The sequence below is a fragment of the Brassica rapa genome, unplaced genomic scaffold, assembly GCF_000309985.2.
Source record: "Brassica rapa cultivar Chiifu-401-42 unplaced genomic scaffold, CAAS_Brap_v3.01 Scaffold1078, whole genome shotgun sequence".
In the NCBI taxonomy this organism is placed as follows: Eukaryota; Viridiplantae; Streptophyta; class Magnoliopsida; order Brassicales; family Brassicaceae; genus Brassica; species Brassica rapa.
In genome coordinates this window covers 35,001-48,339 of record NW_022611012.1, presented here as the reverse complement: position 1 = coordinate 48,339, position 13,339 = coordinate 35,001, and the positions used below count along the sequence as shown (strand labels likewise).

The window sequence follows — 13,339 nt, the reverse complement described above, 5'->3', positions numbered from 1 at the left end:
ATGACGGGAGTTAAGCACGACGGGAAGCAAGTACGACGGGATCGAAGCACGACGGGAAAACCCGAAATTAGACTAAAACCCTAATTTCAGTATTATGCAAGTCTTCGATGAAGCCGAAGGATCGGGAAATATTTACCGCCAAGGTCAGACTTCAGATTGGAGTTTATTAAAAATATTAAACTCATCTGAATGGGAGAAGAAAAATATTCGGGATTGATCGCGGGACGAAAATATGCCGGAAAGGTCAAAAATCGCGTAAACCGACCAAGAAGCTCGAGGTGTCCCTATGCATATGGCCAGGACGTTCTGTCTATCAAATAAGCAGCTGAGTGTCAATACAAGGAGGAGGTGTAGACGTGCATGAAAGCTGAACATGCAGCTTGACACATAGAAGCACGAGGTGGAACGGCCAAGCACGAGGTGTCTCCGCGCATGCAACCGAAGCATGCTGATCAACATGTGTGTGCTTGGGTGGCGTCTTGCATGAGTTCCAGTCATGCAGCCTGACATCTGGGAGGAGTGGTGGCGTCCTGCATGTGTCCTGGACATGCAGCCAGCCATGTGGAGCACGAGGTGCCGCCGCACATGCGTCCGGAGCCATGCGAAGCGACACACGGGCTGCCACCAACCTGAAGCTGATTGGCTGGTGTCTCCTATAAAGACCCCACGACCCATGCTCATTTATTCACATCCAGACCTGTCCAAACCAAGTTAAAAACGTGAGAGAAAAGTAAAAAAAGAAAGCAAGTGATTCCGAGCTATTTCGAGAGTTTTAGAGAGTTTTCGAGATCAGTTCTCTATTGATTTCGAGTCATTGCCTTGGGAAGGTTCTGTCCAACTGAAGGCCAATAAAATGAAAATCAGTTCAGATGGGAATCAAGTCAACGTGGCCAGAGAGAAAGAGAGAGAGAATGAAAGCGTTCGATCTAAAGTTTAATCGATTCTGAAGACCGAGAAGGCCAGTTCCGTCCAATCGACGATTCTCTACGATTTTGACGCGGAAGCTCTGTCCATATCTATCCGTCCAGCCCAGTCATATTCTGTGATGGTCAAGTGGAGGTGCCGTCCGGAGTTAGTTCAGATCCATGGGTTCAGATCAGTCAAAGTTCTGCTCGATACTCCGCCGGAAAATCCGAAGAACTGTCCAGGAGCTAAAGGAGGTTCTATTCAGATCAGTCTGTCAAGGCCTGTCAGCTTCTTCATGGTGAAGCAGAGGTTGTGTCCAAGACAAGATCAGTCCAGTCCACTCCAGTCAAGTCGTCCATTGGGTTTTGGCCAAGTCTTCTCTGATCAACCAGCTGCTTATCGGCAAAGAACACCGTGACTTGTGATTAATTGATTGCTGACTTGTTTTCATGCAGGTTCCCGTTACTTGTAAGTTTGATCATGGCAGGAGGCAGGGTCTAACTGAGTAACGGTTTGATTAGTTAATAGTTGAGTATTAGTTGATTGGGTTGATAGCATGCTTAGTTATTGCTTGGGAACCATAGTAGCATGCTAATGGTTAGGTTGATTGGTTAGTTAGCGAATGTTGAATGCTTAGATGATATCGCTAAGTTGTGGATAGTTAGGTATTCTGGAATTAGTTTTTATGCTAGATTCTAGAATATGATTGATTGTGTTAATTGCGATTAATACTAGGAACCTTGTGTTATTTTTACCGGGTTTAGTATTAATCGTATATTGGCCGATAGCATTTGTGTAACCCACAATGCTAGGCATAGTGGGGTGAGTTAGTGTTCCTTCAGACCTCGTACCCAGCATGTTCAAGGAAACCCCTTATTCGCTGGATCGGGATGACTCAGAGAGACGGGGTCATGGCCTATGGCTGAGTGATTACACGACGGTGTAATGTGGCAGTGACCCGAAGGACTGTGGGCTGTCGCGCGGTGACCCGAAGGACAGTGGGCCGCGGTCGGTTGAAAGTTCCTTCTTCTGGCCTTTGTGGTAGAAAGATAGGATATTGCCGATAGTGAAGAAGGAACATAACGTCACCAGGGCCCGAGTTTGATATATATATTATATCGTGTTTTGGGTTGTTAAACCCTGGTTTAAATCGAGTTTGAGTTTGGTGATGAGCTAGTAATTAGCATAATGCTAGTTATCTTTCTATCGTTTACCGCTGCGTATTTCAGATATTGCTTATTGTTATTGAATAATGTTGTTAGGTGAACCTCTCGCTTTAGATTGTTTGGGGTGGGATAGCGAGGGGTTGTATTTGTTAGATGGGGATCATAATTCACTGAGTAACATTAGGTTACTCATCCAACTCCGTTGTCCTTTTTGCAGGTCGCTTTAGGTAAGGATGATCGGATAGCTTGGTGCTGGACGTTAGGACCGCCGATGTGGATTTTCATGCCTTTTGTAGACGGTATTGAGTTATGTGTTTTGTTGGCTTGATTTGGCGTTAAGCCGGGCCCAGTCTCGAATTATTCAATGTATGGATATTTCTTGAATCAATAAAGTAAATGTTTTATATGCGCTTCATGAGTACTCTGATATTTGACTAGTCCGGTCTAACACAACGTTAGGTCGTAGTACCAGTTGAAAAGCCTTAGGCCTCGATCTAACCGAAAACGCTAATTCTTGGCCGGGTTGCAAAGCCTTGTGCCTTGACGCAGCGGGACGAGTTAGTGGATGATGAACTGGTCGAGGTCGTGAAGTAAAGTTTGTGACTCTGACCGGATTGTCCCTAGCCCGTCATGTAGCGCTTCCGAACCATGGTGTTGGGTTGGACGGTCAGACATGTTCTTGTTTGATTGTTGGCGGGCCGGTTGGCCTTTCATCTCCAACCCTTGGTGTGGGTCGTCCGTCGGTCATGTTCTTGTTTGATTGTTGGCCGGTGGGTCGACCTATGCTTAGGACGGTTCGGGGGTGTTACAGTCGGGGGCATTCGTATTTCATAGTCAGAGGTGAAATTCTTGGATTTATGAAAGACGAACAACTGCGAAAGCATTTCCCAATGACGTTTTCATTAATCAAGAACGAAAGTTGGGGGCTCGAAGACGATCAGATACCGTCCTAGTCTCAACCATAAACGATGCCAACCAGGGATCAGCGGATGTTGCTTTTAGGACTCCGCTGGCACCTTATGAGAAATCAAAGTTTTTGGGTTCTAGGGGGAGTATTGTCGCAAGGCTGAAACTTAAAGGAATTGACGGAAGGGCACCACCAAGAATGGAGCCTGCGGCTTAATTTGACTCAACACGGGGAAACTTACCAGGTCCAGACATTGTAAGGATTGACAGACTGAGAGCTCTTTCTTGATTCTATGGGTTGTGGTGCATGGCCATTCTTAGTTGGTGGAGTGATTTGTCTTGTTAATTCCGTTAACGAACGAGACCTCAGCCTGTTAACTAGCTACGTGGAGGCATCCCTTCACGGCCGGCTTCTTAGAGGGACTATGGCCGTTTAGGCCAAGGAAGTTTGAGGTAATAACAGGTCTGTGATGCCCTTAGATGTTTTGGGCCGCACGCGCGCTACACTGATGTATTCAACGAGTTCACACCTTGGCCGACAGGCCCGGGTAATCTTTGAAATTTCATCGTGATGGGGATAGATCATTGCAATTGTTGGTCTTCAACGAGGAATTCCTAGTAAGCGCGAGTCATCAGCTCGCGTTGACTACATCCCTGCCCTTTGTACACACCGCCTGTCGCTCCTACCGATTGAATGATCCGGTGAAGTGTTCGGATCGCGGCGACGTGTGTGGTTTGCGTCTGCGACGTCGCGAGAAGTCCACTATCATTTAGAGGAAGGAGAAGTCGTAACAAGGTTTCTGTAAGTGAACCTGCGGAAGGATCATTGTCGTACCCTGAAAACAGAACGACCTGAGAACGATGAAACATCACTCTCGGTAGGCCGGTTTCTTCCTGTGCCTGCCGATTCCGTGGTTATGCGTTCATCCATGCCCAAGACTTTAGTTTTGGTTAGATCGTAGGCATAGCTTCCGGATATCACCAAACCCCGGCACGAAAAGTGTCAAGGAAAATGTAACTAAACAGCCTGCTTTCGCCAACCCGGAGACAGTGCTTGTTCGGAAGCAGTGCTGCAATGTAAAGTCTAAAACGACTCTCGGCAACGGATATCTCAGCTCTCACATCGATGAATAACGTAGCGAAATGCGATACTTGGTGTGAATTGCATAATCCCGTGAACCATCGAGTCTTTGAACGCAAGTTGCGCCCCAGCCTTCTGGCCGAGGGGACATATGCCTGGGTGTCACAAATCGTCTTCCCCCCTATCCTCTCGAGGATATGGGACGAAAGCTGATCTCCCATGTGTTACCGCACGCGGTTGGCCAAAATCCTAGCTCAGGACGTCAGGAGCATCTGGACATGCGGTGGTGAATTCAATTCTCGTCATATAGTCTGACGTTCTGGTCCAAAAGCTCTTGATGACCCAAAGTCCTCAATGCGACCCCAGGTCAGGCGGGATCACCCGCTGAGTTTAAGCATATCAATAAGCGGAGGAAAAGAAACTAACAAGGATTCCCTTAGTAACGGCGAGCGAACCGGGAAGAGCCCAGCCTGAAAATCGGACGTCTTCGGCGTTCGAATTGTAGTATGGAGAAGCGTCCTCAGCGACGCACCGGGCCCAAGTTCCCTGGAAAGGGGCGGCAGAGAGGGTGAGAGCCCCGTCGTGCCCGGACCCTGTCGCACCATGAGGCGTCGTCTATGAGTCGGTTGTTTGGGAATGCAACCCCAGTCGGGCGGTAAATTCTGTCCAAGGCTAAATATGGGTGAGAGACCGATAGCGAACAAGTACCGCAAGGTAAAGATGAAAAGGACTTTGAAAAGAGAGTCAACGAGTGCTTGAAATTGTCGGGAGGGAAGTGGATGGGGGCCGGCGATTCGTCCCGGTCGGATGCAGAACGGAGCAATCGAGTCCGCCGAACGATTCGGAGCGTGGACCTACGCGGATTAAGGTGGTGACCTAAGCCCGGGCTTTTCTTACGCCCGCGGAGACGTTGCTGCCTTGATCGTGGTCTGCAGAACGCGCCTCACGGCGTGCGTCGGCATCTGCGTGCTCAGGGCATCGGCCTGTGGGCTCCCTGTTCGACCCGTCTTGAAACACGGACCAAGGAGTCTGACATGTGTGCGAGTCAACGGGTGAGTAAACCCGTAAGGCGCAAGGAAGCTGATTGGCTGGATCCCTCACGGGTACACAGCCTGATAGAACCTAGGAAACGCTACTCAACCGGTAAGGGGGATATGAACTCCGAAAGGAGAACTGGTGGGATGAATGATGACACAAGGGGCTGCGGAATGACCCAAGGATACTGTCTAAGTGTCTTTAAACGCCTGATATGACTCACAGGTCCGTTGGAGAGACAATCTCGATATGTTGCCGGATGTGACGCACCGGTCCAAGAAGAAAGTGGTGTTTGTTTGGAGCTGACCACACCAAAGAAACTTATAGAAATGTTCTAACAAAGAACAAAGAGAGTAAAACTCAAAAGAATGAAAGCAAAACGAATTATCTTATTCAGATCTGATGGTTACATTATATAGAAGTTCTAGTCAAAAGACTTAAAGAAAAATGTGGGAAATCTAAACATAGAAAATGATAAAATTGACCAGATCTGGTCAAGCACGAAAATTAACATTGACTGCAAGTGAACCCTTCAAATTCCACTGTCGAGATTCAATGAACCTTCAGCATTTCCCGCGGACAGGGCCAGTACGCGATCAGGACAGTCCAAACTAGCCGGAAATGAAGTTGCACGGCCTAACTTGAAATCCATTCGATCAAATTGATATCTGCCTCGACCATTCTTCTTAGAATGCAAAACAGGTGGGGAAAGCCGAGATTCAGTTCGGAAGATTCGATCATCTGGTCGTGGATAATACTAAAGTTCCAATCTGGTTGTACGGGCGGTTCGTGCGGTACTGTCCAGAAATGAATAGCGATGACCTATCTCAAGATTGGTGGGTCCGAATGTGATTCCGTCTCGACTGTTCTTCATGAAATGGGAAACAGGACGGGGAATACAAAATTCAGTATGGTGAAATCAGTTATCTGGCCATGGTTCCAGCCAAAGCTCCCATCCGGATGCATGTGGGATAGTCCAGTACAGTGTCCGGTCAGTCTGGTCAGTATGGTGAAAAACATGAACCTCAGTTGAAATCTTCAGAACATTCTGATCTCCATGCTGGTTGGGCTCCATGTACTGATCCGTGGACTGCAGTCTATCATTCCCTCCTTCTTCAAAAGGATTTGTCCTCAAATCCAATGTACCTATATAAAAAAGAGATAAATCAGATACAAAGGAATTAAAATTCAAGGGAATTTCAGTAAATGAATAGAATGGACAGAAACTTCCTTGGAGTTTCGAAGTCATTTTTATCAAGGAATTCCAAGTACTTTGGCGTCCACTGGTGCTTGCTCTCCTTAGAAACTGATCATGCTTATCCTGTTTATTCAAAGCAACTAGAGAAACCACATCAAATCTGCCAAAGAAATAATCAAAGGGTTTCTCTATCCTTAAGACATCAAAATCAGGATCCAAGCCTTTAGGATAATCATCAAGGACGTGGGCAAGCATTAAGCAAGTAGGCTGGTTGCCAAAAATTGATTTATCAATCTAAAAATCAGGCCAAGGTGAGAAACTGTTATGGAAAGAAAGAGACAATGCCAAATTTGAAAAATTATCATCATGAACGAAATCAAAAGAATTCTTTAGCCTAAGCAATTTTAGTTCATGCTTTTTCCTACACCAAATCTCTTTCAAAGCACAGCTCAATGAAATCAATTCATGAAAAGGTTTGAGCAAAACGTTTTTCAACCAAGTAAGAATATGTTTTCTTTTTGAAATTCTCGGTTTCAAAACATTTTCACGAAGAGTAGAGGCAATAAACTCATGATCCTTACAGTGCTTTTGGTTTAGACAGGAGAATGACTGAGGAAACACCTTTGGTTCATGGAGGATCGGTTTTGGCTCAGGCCGATTCTTTCTGGGGCATGAATCTCCTTTAGAAATCTGGTACTCGCGGATAGATGGACTGAACCAAAGAGATGTTGGCTAGAGAGCGGACCCCTTGTGTCGGCCAGGAGAATGACTGAGGAAACACCTTTGCCTAGAGATGTTAAAGACCAGTGCGAGAGCGGACCCCTTGTGTCGGCCGGGGGATGGACTGGGAACGGCTCTTTCGGGAGCTTTCCCCGGGCGTCGAATAACCAACTCAGAACTGGTACTGACAAGGGGAATCCGACTGTTTAATTAAAACAAAGCATTGCGATTGTCCCTGCGATGCTAACGCAATGTGATTTCTGCCCAGTGCTCTGAATGTCAAAGTGAAGAAATTCAACCAAGCGCGGGTAAACGGCGGGAGTAACTATGACTCTCTTAAGGTAGCCAAATGCCTCGTCATCTAATTAGTGACGTGCATGAATGGATTAACCAGATTCACACTGTCCCTGTGGGAACCAAAATTCGCACTGTCAATTTCCGTTTAAATTAGGAAAGTAGGAGAAACCTAGTTTCCCAGAGGTCCCGGATATCTGCTAATACCACACGCCAAGCAATCAAAACACGAGATAACAACGATAAAGTATTAGAAATCGTAAAAAGAGAGCAAAGAGAAGATCTTATTCCGAATTTGCGTATGAGCGTTTACAACAAGGTATAAGCCTGGGCTCGAGAGCTGCCGGTGAGATTCCTAGTTCTAGCAACCCTAAGACGGCTAAACCTAATTGAGTCGCAGCTCGAAATAACAAAAATGGAAAGTTGCGTAATTGCTCTAAGTGCTAAGTTTGTTGTCAGAAAGGCCTCTCCTTTATGCCTCTCGCCTAGGACTCCTTATATACTCGCTCCAAGATCGGTTTACGCTTTTACTCTTCTGCCCTTAAGCCGTCATAGCATAAAATGGAGATATTCCATTTTTTCGGATCTTCGTATTTATCCTCAAAATTTCGTATTTATCCGCAGAAACTTGACATTTATCCTTCCTTGCGGCCCAAGCGTAAACCATGCTACCGTTTACGGGCTTTTGGTTAAGAAATCATAGGATGGGCCTCGAGTCGTGTTTTAGGTCCCTTTGGGCCGCCTTCCAACTCGAAGCGTTTATGCGACTTATTTCGATAAAGAACGAACTTTCCGCGGTTTTAATCCACAAAGTTTGATCGATGATTTAGAATGGCGGAAAACATGAACCAAGTTTGCTAAGGTCTTCGGGAGATAGCATCGAAGGATAGACGAGAATGCATGGACTGGTGTCGTATCGGCGTTTTGGAAGAGCTCGGTCGCTACGTAGCGACCTAGCTTTGCTTGAACTCGGTCGCTACGTAGCGACCGAGCAGTGTGCATCCTTGGTCGCTGCGTAGCGATCGTGCGTGGCTTGTCTGTGGTCCGATTGCCATACTCGAGCTCATCCGTGGCTGGTTTTAGATACGTGTCAGTTGCCTTGGGTCAGCCGGTATTTGATTCAATCGAGATTTGAACACTATTTTACCGCGAGATTCTTCGTAAAGATTACTTTCCGTAAAACGTTCAAGTCTGATTTTTACGGACTTTCAGACATTGATTCCGTCGTGACCGATTTTGACCCCAACAGTTAGCCCCAAGCTCGTTAGAACCATGAGCTTCTAGCGTGAGCTTCTAGCTTGAGCTTCTAGCGTGAGGTTCTAGCGAGTGGCTTGGCAAGTTAGGCAAGTTAGGTGAGTTAGGCGGAATTAATGGTTGAAAAGGTCTGTGGTAAGTGGTCCTCTTGCTCTTCTAAAAGTAGAATGCGATAAGATTGGGGCTGGCCCTATGACGGCTGCCTATGTACCCTTGTTAAAGGGATCAAGCCTTTCGTAGTTCGTCTTGGAGTTAAGGTTCTTATGACTAGTTTTCCAGTGAGACTTTTATGGTCTTGTTTTTATGTAGCGGTTATAAGGCGTGTTGCTGCCGATGGCATTTTGGATGGGTGTAGAAGGAAGACTACGAGTTGTCATCTTGTAATCTAACTCTGTGTGAACTGCTATATCCGTAATCTGTTTCGAGAGTTTTCCGCAGTGTGTAAACTTGCGGGATTTCTGAAGATTCTCGAACATTGGCAAAGAGACAAATTTTGGGATCTCGTATCAGGGTGTTTGATACTATGCCTAGAGATGTTAAAGACCAGTGCGCTGGGTTTAGGGCAAGACCTAGGTTTACTCCTGGTTTTAGAGGGTGCGATGACTAATTCGACTTACGTATCCTGTTTCAGTTTCATCATGATTCCATACCGATTTAAAGTCCGCGATAGGTTCTCGGCTTATACGACTTGTATGGTTGGAACCAAGCCTCCCGGAAGTGCTGACCAGAAAATTTGGGTACTTTTATAGCTCTATTATCCTTGTGTCGGATGTACGAGAGTCATCTCTACGAGATGGCTAAGTCTGTTTAGGACGTTAAGAGTTGGTTGTGATCAGCAACAAACTTAACGGTAAAAATTACCATTTTGGGTCTTCGAGAAGAATATTTTTTGAGAAGATGTTAGTGTGTATGACTGTCTGGTCTTCCATGAAGGTGTCTTTATCGAGGAAGGAAATTTCTTCGAAGAACTGATCTTCAGGCGTCTACGACGTCTCGCGATGCTGAAGATTTGTTATTCTTTTGTATGCCATGTTTCGCGCTTGAAATGTTCGCGGGTTTGAAGATACTTCGCGATGTTGCAAGGGTTTATTCTTAGCTCTGCGTTTGAGAAACATTCTGGTTTGCTACGAATGTTCGCAGCCAAAATTGTTGTTCCTGTTTGGATGCTAATAGTTTTATTTGCGATCGAAGAATTATGACTAAGGTGTCGTGTAAATTTGTCTATGGGAACAAGCGTTTTCCTTCATAGTGCTTTGTGAAGTGTTGGCCTTCCGAGATCTATTTCGTGCATTTTTTAGGATGTTTCGTATAGCTCTAGAAGCTTTGTTACGAATTTTTTCTTACATGCCGCGTATTATGGTTAAAACGTTGCGGGCTTTAAGTGAATTGTGGAGCATATTGAACTTGGTCAATTTTCAAAAAGTTTAGATTTTCCGTTAACCGTTTGGTTGTTAGGACTTAGTTTCGTTACGAAGAATTTATCATATGATTTCCGACTATGGGCTATACGATAATTTATCATATCATATAACCGGTTTTACGAAGGTTGTAAATCAGTGATATGTATACATATATACAAGTAGTGTTTTTTCTGCGGGTTTTACGAGAAACGTTTCTGCTGTGATTTTGATCTTAGGAGAAAGTTGCTTGGAGTTACTCATGGAGTGTTACCGAAGTTTATTTCAATCCGATCTAGTCGCAGAACGTTTTTCATAGGTTTTTTTAGAGGATTCTCATGACACATTCGTTTCTTGAACGAATTGGTCGACCAGAGGTGGATCTAGCTAACCATCGGGAGGAAAGTGCTCCTTTTAATGTGCACGATGCTACATCTATTCTCTAGTATTCTTCGTAGCAAATGTTTTCGATGCTTTTCCGTGACTTGCTTGGTTCAACGGAAACTGAAAGAATTGTTTTGGTGATTTTCTCGTAGAAATTTTTAAACGAAACTGGATTTCTAAAGCCGTAAAGGGCTTCAATACTTTGGCTAATCGTCGAGTTTCAGTTTAATATTGGTACAGGTTTTCTGTACGCATGATTGCGACAAGAAATGATGTATAGTCTTTGAGATTTATGTTCATGATCGTCTGGATATGTTGCTAGCGTTTAGACGAATATTAGATTGTTCTTTGCATATTCTTTACGATTTGCAGAAATTTTTGAAGTTTGGGAGTATACGTACCTACTCCCCTTTTTTTTTACGAAAGAAAACGGTTGAACCGATACTTTGAAAGGTTGTGTACGTTTCTTCTTCTGAAGTTTGGAATGATCGATAATTCGGGACAATTTATAGACGACGCTTGGACTGTGATTTGGTTGTTTCCACGTTGACGACTTGGAATATGTCGGTTCCGAGAAAATTGCCATAAACGAATCGGTTTTAAGACGACGTCCATGTCTCTAGTTTTTTCTCTCTTTAGGAAGCGAGCTTGATATGCGTGGCGATCGTTTCTCGATTTTCGGAGAGATTAGATCGGTTTGCAAGATCTGGATGAACAATTATGGAACAATATATCGAGACAGGAAAAATCGCTTAAGACTTAGTTCGCTAGACTATCCGCCTAGGTTTTACATTCCCTAAGGTTCTATGGCAGCCTCAAAGTAATTTCCTACGAAAATTTCAAGTCTGATTTCAAAAATTTCAAGTCGAAAATACCTTAGTTCTCTCGAAGATGCAGTTTTGTCTCTTCTCAGTTTTGCTTGCTCATTTCCCTTTCCCCTTCTCGTGTATGTTCGCCATTTCCGATATTGGTGCTTATCCTTTGAAACTTGACATTTATCTTCCGAACTTGACTGTTATCTTCTCCTTAGATACGACGTCAATTTTTGTAAAAAGGTTCAACGTAATCGTATAGTTGAGGCGGATAAGGTGTTAAGTTAACCGTGGCCGTTTTATACGATTAATCTGAATCCATGCGAGAAAACAAGTCTTTGCGGCTTTTTTTTTTCTTTTTTTTTGTCGTAAAGTTTCAATGGTAACTCCGACCGAAACAAGAGACGTTTCGATCGAGATTTGAAGGAGAACACAAAGCTGGAGGAAAGGGCGAGTAGGAGAAAGCGAAGGAGTTTAGACGAGTCTTACTTGTTTTTGTCGTAAAATCTCGACGGAAACTCCGATTGAGACGAAACAAAAAGCGTTTCGACCGGGATTCGAAAGATAACAAAAAGGAGGAGCTTTTTTAGGCCTGACAGGTCGTAATGTAGCGAGCTGGGGGTCTGACAGGTCGCTACATAGCGAGTGGACGCAAGCCAAGAAGAGTCATACTTGTTTTCGTCGTCAAATCTCAACGGAAACTCCGATTGAGACGAAACAAAAAGCGTTTCGATGAGGATTCAAAAGAGAACCCAAAGGAGGATCTTTCTGAGGTCTTACAGGACGCTACGTAGCGACTGACGGTCTGACAGGTCGCTACGTAGCGAGTGGAAGCAAGCAACGAATAGTCCTACTTGTTTTCGACGTAAAATCTCAACAGAAACTCCGATTGAGACGAAACGAAAAGCGTGTCGATGAGGATACAAAAGAGAACCCAAAGGAGGACCATTCTGAGGCCTTACCAGTCGCTACATAGCGAGTGAAGGACTGACAGGTCGCTATGTAGCGAGTGGAAGCAAGCCAAGAAGAGTCCTACTTGTTTTCGTCTTAAAATCTCAACGGAAAGTCCGATTGAGACGAAACGAAAAGCGTTTCGATGAGGATTCAAAAGAGAACCCAAAGGAGGACCTTACTGAGACCTTACCGGTCGCTACATAGCGAGTTGGGGGTCTGACAGGTCGCTACGTAGCGAGTGGAAGGAAGCCAAGAAGAGTCCTACTTGTTTTCGTCGTAAGATCTCAACGGAAACTCCGATTGAGACGAAATGAAAAGCGTTTCGAAGAGGATTCAAAAGAGAACCCAAAGGAGGATCTTTCTAAGGTCTTACAGGTTGCTACGTAGCGAGTGAAGGTCTATCAGGTCGCTACGTAACGAGTGGATGCGAGCAAAGAATAGTCCTTCTTGTTTTCGTCGTAAAATCTCAACGGAAACTCCGATTGAGACGAAACGAAAAGCGTTTCGATGAGGATTCAAAAGATAACCCAAAGTAGGACCATTCTGAGGCCTTACCGGTCGCTACGTAGCGAATGATGGTCTGACAGGTCGCTAAGTAGAGAGTGGAAGCGAGCCAGGAAGAGTCCTACTTGTTTTCGTCATAAAATATCAACGGAAACTCCGATTGAGATGAAACGAAAAGCGTTTCGATGAGGATTCAAAAGAGAACCCAAAAGAGTACCTTTCTGAGCTGTTACCGGTCGCTACGTAGCGAGTGAAGGTCTGACAGGTCGCTATGTAGCGAGTGGGAGAGAGCCAAGAAGAGTCCTACTTGTTTTCGTCGTAAAATCTCAACAGAAACTCCGATTGAGACGAAACGAAAAGCGTTTCGATGAGGATTCAAAAGAGAACCCAGCGGAGGATCTTTCTTTGGCCTTACAGGTCGCTACGTAGCGAGTGGAGAGTTGGCTTGAGCTCGGTCGGTACATAGCGACCGAGCCGTGTGCGTGCTCGGTCGCTACGTAGCGACCGACCAGTGTGCGCGCTCGGTCGCTACGTAGCGACCGAGCAGTGTGCGTGCTCGGTCGCTACGTAGTGACCGAGAAGTGTGCGTGCTCGGTCGCTACGTAACAACCGAGCAGTGTGCGTGCTCGGTCGCTACGTTGCGACCGAGCAGTGTGCGTGCTCTGTCGCTACGTAGCGACCGAGCTGTGTAATCGATTTGTTGTGTTTCCTTTTTCCGCGATTAACCT

General features: G+C 45.3%; 1 non-coding gene across 1 annotated transcript; it reads left to right on the top strand.

Moving 5' to 3' along the window:
- The first annotated feature begins 4,069 nt into the window (after nucleotides 1-4,069).
- On the top strand, nucleotides 4,070-4,224 carry LOC117131615. The gene has a single exon (XR_004454713.1). It is a non-coding gene; the product is annotated as a 5.8S ribosomal RNA (ribosomal RNA).
- The last annotated feature ends 9,115 nt before the right edge of the window (nucleotides 4,225-13,339 follow it).